A 7870-nucleotide genomic window follows, 5' to 3' on the forward strand; every position below is an offset into this window, starting at 1 on the left:
CCCAAAAAAAAAAAAAAGAAAACAGAGAAGAAGAGATAGGAAGGTAACAGGGAAATGGGGAAATCGTAGAGGCCAAAGGAGACAGAGTTTCAGGAAGGAGGGCGTGTCTGATCCTGCTTGTGATTGTCACTAGTAACCTTCTAGATGACTAGTTAGTGGGGGACAGGGAAGGTCCAAGGGAAAGAGGTAAGGAGTGAGATGGTGGTAGAACAGAAAACAGTTGTATGAACTATTCTTTTGGGAATGTTGGAAATGAAGTGAAAGGGAATGATGATTGATAAAGTTTTGGAAGGAGTCAGCATGGCCTCTTGGATCATGCAGACAGATCAGATTTCCTGTTCTGCCACTTACTTGCTGGGTGGCCTTGGGTAAGTGAGTTAACTTCTTAGAGCCTCAGTTTCTTCATAATAATAATAGCAACAATAATTATATATGTGTGCATGCATGCTAAGTCACATCAGTCATGTTTAACGTTGTGTGACCCTATGGAATGTAACCCGGCAGTCTCGTCTGTCCACGGGATTCTCCAGACAAGATTACTGGAGTGGGCTGCCATGCCCTCCTGCAGGGGATCTTCCTGACCCAGGGATCGAACATTCTTTCCCCAGGGAAAAATCTGCCAGTGCTCAAGGCATACAGTGGCACTTGTGAAGTTCATCTCTTGGGACTGGCAACTGGCATCAGTGCCCACCTCACAGTGATACAGAGAGCAAATGCCAACCCAATGCTCTCTGAGCAATATGTAGACTCTGGCTTCTAGAAGCTTCCATCTGAAAGCAACTAACATGGGAAGGGATGTTAGGTTTCTTCTCTGCATTTTCCCTCTCTATCCCACCCATTTCTTTAGCTCCCTTTGCCACTGGTCTTTTGCTCCTTTCCATTGAGTCGTTGGAGGAACCACCCACAATTACAACCCTTCCTGCCCTCTCATCTAGGTCAATCTCAGAGATGTTTCTAGTTGGAAGGATCTCTTTCTCAAGGCTGACATCGCTACCTATGCATATCTGGTGACACTGACTTGAGCTTTCCTAAAAGTAGGACTCTATGTCAACAGAGAACTGGAATTCAAGCAACGTGCCTGGAAGGGAAGATGTAGGGGCAAGGGTTTCCTATAGCAGATTCAGGGACACGTGCCACTGAGCGCTGTCAGCTGATCTGAAGGGAGTCCCCGGCTTTGGTGAAACAAACCTGCTCTCATCTAGCTAGAGAAAAGTGGCATTTCTCCTTTAAGACCAGGCCCAATGCAAATACAATATGCAGAGTCTGTCCATCCACAGACTGTTGGGCCTTCTCTTCAGTGTGTGCTGGTCACCTTTTGAAAAAGAAGAAAGGATGTCTTCACAAAAATAGAAATATAGACCAATGGAACAGTATAGAAAGCCCAGAAATAAACCCATGCTCCTATGGCCAGTTAATCTACGACAAAGGGATCAAGACTATACAATGGTGGAAAGACAGTCTCTTCAATAAATGATGCTGGGAACACTGGATAGCTACATGTAAAAAAAAGAAACTAAAATATTCTTTAATACCATACACAAAATAAGCTCAAAATGGATTAAAGACCTAAATGTGAGACCAGACATGATAAATCTCTTAAAGGAAAATGTAGACAGCACACTCTTTTTCTTTTTCCTAAATCGCAGCAATATCTTTTTCAATCTGTCATTGAATCTAACAGAAATAAAAACAAAAGAAAGAAATGGGACCTAATTATACTCAAAAGTTTTTGCACAGCAAAGGAAATCATAAGCAAAATGAAAAGACAGCCCATAGATGTATAATGATGTATAATGTTGACATATAAGGTTAAATGTTAAGTATACTGCTGCTACTGCGAAGTCACTTCAGTCGTGTCTGACTCCATGCGACCCCACTGGAGTGGGTTGCCATTTCCTTCTCCAACGCATAAAAGTGAAAAGTGAAAGTGAAGTCGCTCAGTTGTGTCCGACTCGCAGTGACCCCATGGACTGCAGCCTACCAGGCTCTTCCATCCATGGGATTTTCCAGGCAAGAGTACTGGAGTGGGGTGCCATTGCCTTCTCCGAATGTTAAGTATAGGCTCAGGCAAATGTGGAAGTCTCAGGTATACACAATGGCATAATTATGTAGAAGAATAAAGCCTTTTGTTCTTGTTCTTATTCAGTTGCTAAGTCATGTCTGACTCTTGGCTTTCCCCATGCACTGCAGCATTCCAGGCTTCCCTGTCCTCCACTATCTCCCAGAGTTTGCTCAAATTTATGTCCACTGAGTCAGTGATGCTATCTAACCATCTCATCCTCTGCTGCCCCCTCTCCTTTTGCCTTCAGTCTTTCCCAGCATCAGGGTCTTTTCCCAATGAGTTGGCTCTTTGCACCAGGTGGCCAAAGTACTAAAGCTCCAGCTTCAGCATCACTCCTTCTAATGAATATTCAGGGTTGATTTCCTTTAGGATTGACTAGTTTGATCTCCTTACAGTTCAAGGGACTCTCAAGTGTCTTCTCCAACACCACAATTTGAAAACATCAATTCTTTGGCATTCAGACTTCTTTATGGTCCAACTCTCACATCCATACATGACTACTGGAAAAACCATAGCTTTGACTAGACGGACCTTTGTTGGCGAAGTAATGTCTCTGCTTTTTAATACTTCATCTAGGTTTGTCATAGCTTTTCTTCCAAGCGGTGAGTGTCTTTTAATTTTCTGGCTATAGTCACCATCTGCAGTGATTTTGGAGCCCAAGAAAATGAAATCTGTCTCTGCTTCCACATTTTACCCTTCTTTTTGCTATGAAGTGATGGGACCAGATGACATGATTTTAGTTTTCTGAATGTTGAGTTTTAAGCCAGCTCTTTCACTCTCCTCTTTCACTTTCATCAAGAGGCTCTTTAGTTACTCTTCACTTTCAGCCCTTAGAGGAGTCATATCTGAGGTTATTGATATTTCTCCCAGCAATCTTGATTGCAGCTTGTGATTCATCCAGCCTGGTATTTCACATGATGTATTTCACATATGTGAAATAATCAGGGTGACAATATACAGCCTTGTTGTATTCCTTCCCCAATTTTGAGCTGGTCAGTGGTTCCATGTCCAGTTTTAACTGTTGCTTCTCGGCCTGCATACAGTTTTCTCAGGAGATGGGTAAAGTGGTCTGGTACTCCCATCTCTTTAAGAATTTTCCACAGTTTGTTGTGATCCACGCAAAGGCTTTAGTGTAGTCAATGAAGCAGTAGATGTTTTTCTGGAATTCTCTTGTTTTCTCCATGATCAAATGAATGCTGGCAATTTGATCTCTGATTCCTCTGCCTTTTCTAAACCCAGCTTGTACATCTGGAAGTTCTCAGTTCATGTAGTGCTGAAGCCTAGCTTGAAAGGTTTTGAGTATAACCTTGCTAGCACGTGAAATGAGTACAATTAGTTTGACCATTCTTTACCATTGCCCTTCTTTGGGACTGGAGTGAAATGTGATCTTCTCCAGTCCTGTGGCCACTGCTGAGTTTTCCAAATTTGCTGACATTTTGTGTGCAGCACTTAAACAGCATCACCTTTTAGGATTTTAATAGCTCACTTGGAATTCTGTCACTTCCACTAGCTTTGTTCATAGTAATGTTTCCTAAGGCCCACTTGACTTCACACTCCAGGATGTCTGGTCTCTAGGTGAGTGACCACACCATCATGGTTATTGAGGTCATTAAGACCTTTTTTGTATAGTTTTTTCTGTGTATTCTTGCCAACTCTTCTGAATCTCTTCTGCTAATTATTAGACAAATGCAAATCAAAACTACAATGAGATATCACTTCACACTGGTCAGAACGTCCTTCATCAAGAAGTCTACAAAAAAATATGAATGCTGGAGAGGGTGTGGAGAACACTTTTACACTGTTGGTGGGAATGAATATTGGTGCAGCCACGATGGAGAACAGTATGGCGGTTCCTTAAAAAAACTAAAAATAAAGCTACCATATGATCCTGCACTTCCAAGCCTAGGGATACATCTGGAGAAAAACATGATCCAAAAGCATATATGCAGCCTAGTGTCAACTGCAGCACTGTTTACAACAACTAAGACATATCATCAACAGAAGAATGGATATATATATATATATATATATATACACACACACACACACACACATACATACATACAAACCCCATGGACTGTAGCCCTCCAGGTTCCTCTGTCCATGGGATTCTCCAGACAAGAATACTGCAGTGGTTGCCATGCCCTCCTCCAGGGAATCTTCCCTACCCAGGTATCAAACCCACATCTCCTGCATTGGCAGATGGTTTCTTTAGCACTGAGACCCCAGGGAAGCCCACAGTGGAATATCATCACTCAGTCATTAAAAAGAATGAAATAATGTTACTTGCAACAACATGGATGGACCTAGAGATTGTCATATTGACTGAAGTAAGTCAGACAGAGAAAGAGAAATATGATCACTTAGATGGGAAATCTAAAAAGAAGCGATACAAATGAACTTATTTACTAAAAGAAACAGACTCACAGACTTAGAGAATGAACTTACGCTTCCCAGAGGGGAAGGGGAAGGGAAAGGGATAGTTTGGGAGTTTGGGATGAACATGTACATACTGCTATATTTAAAATGGATAACCAGAAGGGCCTACTGTATAGTACAGGGAACTCTGCTTAATGTTATGTAACAACCTAAATGGGGAAAGGAATTTGAAAAAGAATAAATACATGTATATGTATAACTGAATCACTTTGTTGTACACCTGAAGCTATCAAAACATAGTTAATCAACTATACTCCAATATAAAATAAAAAGTTTAAAAAAAGAAAAAATATTAGCTGTGAAAAAAAGGACAGAAAGGGTATGTTGGAGAAGTAGAGTTCTAGACTTGGACTGTAATGTCAGTTCTATATTTGGAGATTCTCTGAGTGATTGAGCATGGTCCTGTTACTCAAAGGCCTCTCAGGTCCTCCAGCCTGTGAATCTGGGTCACCTCTAGAGTTATGTTCAAGATTCTATATTTTCCCATCCCTCAGCTGTTCCAGGTAGTAAGCTGGCCCACTCAGAAACTCCCCCACTTACTTTCTGAGTATCCCCTGGAGTGATGCCTGCCGTGTGCCTATACTCAGCTCTGTTAGCTGTACTCATTATCCTGATCTTTTTGTTCTACTCCAGAAACCATTGTCCACATCAGTTATTTCTTCTGAGGGTGGCCATGAGGGGCATATGGGTGTCCATGCCTAGGGACCTGCCTGGCACCAGACATTCCTGTGTGAGCCAGGAGAAATGGGCTTGACAAAACATCCTTCTCTAATTCTCTTCCCCACTAGGTTAGGGGTGCCCAAAGTTAGGCCTGCTTCTGCCTAGAGTCTCATAAAGTCCCCAGTGAATTGTTTTCCCAGCCTCTGAGCCTCAGGGTTCACATAGTCCCCACTGGTTTCTGGCCACTCTTTTTTTTTTTTTTTTTTTTACCAAATGGGCTTTAAGCTCAGCTCAGTGAACAAGGAGGGGAATAGGAGCCTGACCAGTCTCCCAAGTCAGTTTCCCAGGGAAAAATTCTGCCAGTGCCCAAGGCATACAGTGGCACTTGTGAGGTTCATCTCCTGGGACTGGCAAATAACATCAGTGCTCACTTCATAGAGATACTGAGAGTAAATGCTCTCTTGGAGTGAGCAACCTTGTGGAGGAGATTTGAACAAGCTAATTAGGTACTATGGCAGCAAGAAGGGCCCAGTTGAGATTGGTAGTCATGACTGGAGGGTATGTAAAAGGCTGCCCAGTTATGTATTAATATTTCTCCAGCAGCATTTTGCAACAGGCATGGAGAAAGAAGTTTTCCCTTCTTTCAAGTGGAAATATTTCTGCTCTTTCTTGGTCATGGAAAAGGTCCTGGACCAGGACTGAGGAGGCCTGGGTCCAAGGGCAGTGGTTTTATCATCATCTGTGTGACCATGGGACAGCTAATGTGACTTTTCAATATCTTTTATCTTATCTACCTCAAAGGGTTGTTAAGTGAAAGAAAGGTGACGGGTAAAACCAAAGAGAATGAAAAACGGCTCCATGATAAACACTGAAAGCTGCTGCTGCTAAGTCGCTTCAGTCGTGTCCGACTCCATGCGACCCCATAGACGGCAGCCCACCAGGCTCCCCTGTCCCTGGGATTCTCCAGGCAAGAACACTGGAGTGGGTTGCCATTTCCTTCTCCAGTGCATGAAAGTGAAAAGTGAAAGTGAAGTCGCTCAGTCGTGTCCGACTCGCAGTGACCCCAGGGACTGCAGCCTACCAGGCTCCTCTGTCCATGGGATTTTCCAGGCAAGAGTACTGGAGTGGGGTGCCATTGCCTTCTCCAAAACCTAAGTTGTGGAAAAATTAAAAGAAAAAAAAGAAACATTTGCAACACATACTACAAAGAGTTTACTACACAAAGGACTCTTGCAAATCAAAAAGAAAGTAGAAAAATGGGCAAAAAGAATAAATAGGCAATTAATAGAACTACAGTCATAAACAGAGAATTGATGTTTAGCCTCACTAATAAAAAATTAAAATTAAACAACAGGGAATTCTTTGGTGGTCCAGTGGTTAAGACTTTGCCTTCTAATGTAGGGCATGTGAGATTTGATCCCTAGTCAGGGAGCTAAGATCCCACATGCCTTGCAGTCAAAAAACCAAAACATAAAAAAGCAGAAGCAATATTATAACAAGTTCAATGGTGGTGGTGGTTCAGTTGCTAAGTTGGGTCCAACTCTTGCCACCCCATGGACTGTAGCCCACCAGGCTCCTCTGTCCATAGGATTTTACAGGCAAGAATACTGGAGTGGGTTGCCATTTCCTACTCCAGGGGATCTTCCAGACCCAGGGATCGAACCTGGGTCTTCTACACTGCAGGCAGATTCTTTACCAACTGAGCTACCATGGAGTTGGATAACAAATTAAAAAACGGTTTTAAAAATAGTCCACATCAAAAAAAATGTTAAAAAAAACAACATTGTCTTATATTTTTTACCTATCAGATTTACAAAAATTAAATCTTTAATAACTAGTGTTGGCAGAGGTGTGAGGACCCAAACATTCTTGTACACTGTTGATGGGAAAGCATGCTGGCACAATATTTCTAAGCCAAGAATTCCATTTCTAGCAATTTATTCTACAGATATACTCACACAAAGATATATGTGTAATAAAATCCACTACTTCAAAGTCTGTAACAGTAAAAAACAAGCCAACATACAAAAACCCTTGTACAGAACTAAAATTTCCTTCAAAAGAAAATTAATTATGTAACATATGATGGATTACCATGCAGCCACATTAAAAAGAATGCCACAGAAATAATCCAAGATAAATGATTAAAGGAACATAGTGAGTGTAGACCAGTATAACTGTATCCCCTTTAAAAATATCTGTGTACAGTAGGAAAACATATAGAGGAATACACAACAAACTTAACAGTGGTTACTCCTAGGAGGGTGATTATAAAGACTTTCTACTTAATGTTTCTCAGGAATTTTTCCCAGCATTGTGCCATAAAAAAAGTTTAAATCTACAGAATTAGAAAGACTTGTGCAGTGAACACTTGTTTTCTCACACTTAGGTTCTGCTATTAACATTTTTCTTTACTTGCTTTATCACATGTATCTCCTGAACTACCTTTTCCTCTAGCCATCCCTTCATATATTTTACATTCACTTTAAGTTTAGAATAGGGGGCTTCCCAGATGTCTCAATGGTAAAGAATCCACCTGCCAATGCAGGAGATTCAGGTTTGATCCCTGAGTTGGGAAGATCCCCTGGAGGAGGGCATGGCAACCCACTCCAGCATTCTTGCTCGGAGAATCCCATTGACAGAGGAGCCTGGTGGGCTATAGTCCATGGGGTTGCACAGAGTTGGACACAACTGAACCAACTCAGCACA

The sequence above is a fragment of the Cervus canadensis genome, chromosome X, assembly GCF_019320065.1.
Source record: "Cervus canadensis isolate Bull #8, Minnesota chromosome X, ASM1932006v1, whole genome shotgun sequence".
Taxonomy (NCBI): Eukaryota; Metazoa; Chordata; class Mammalia; order Artiodactyla; family Cervidae; genus Cervus; species Cervus canadensis.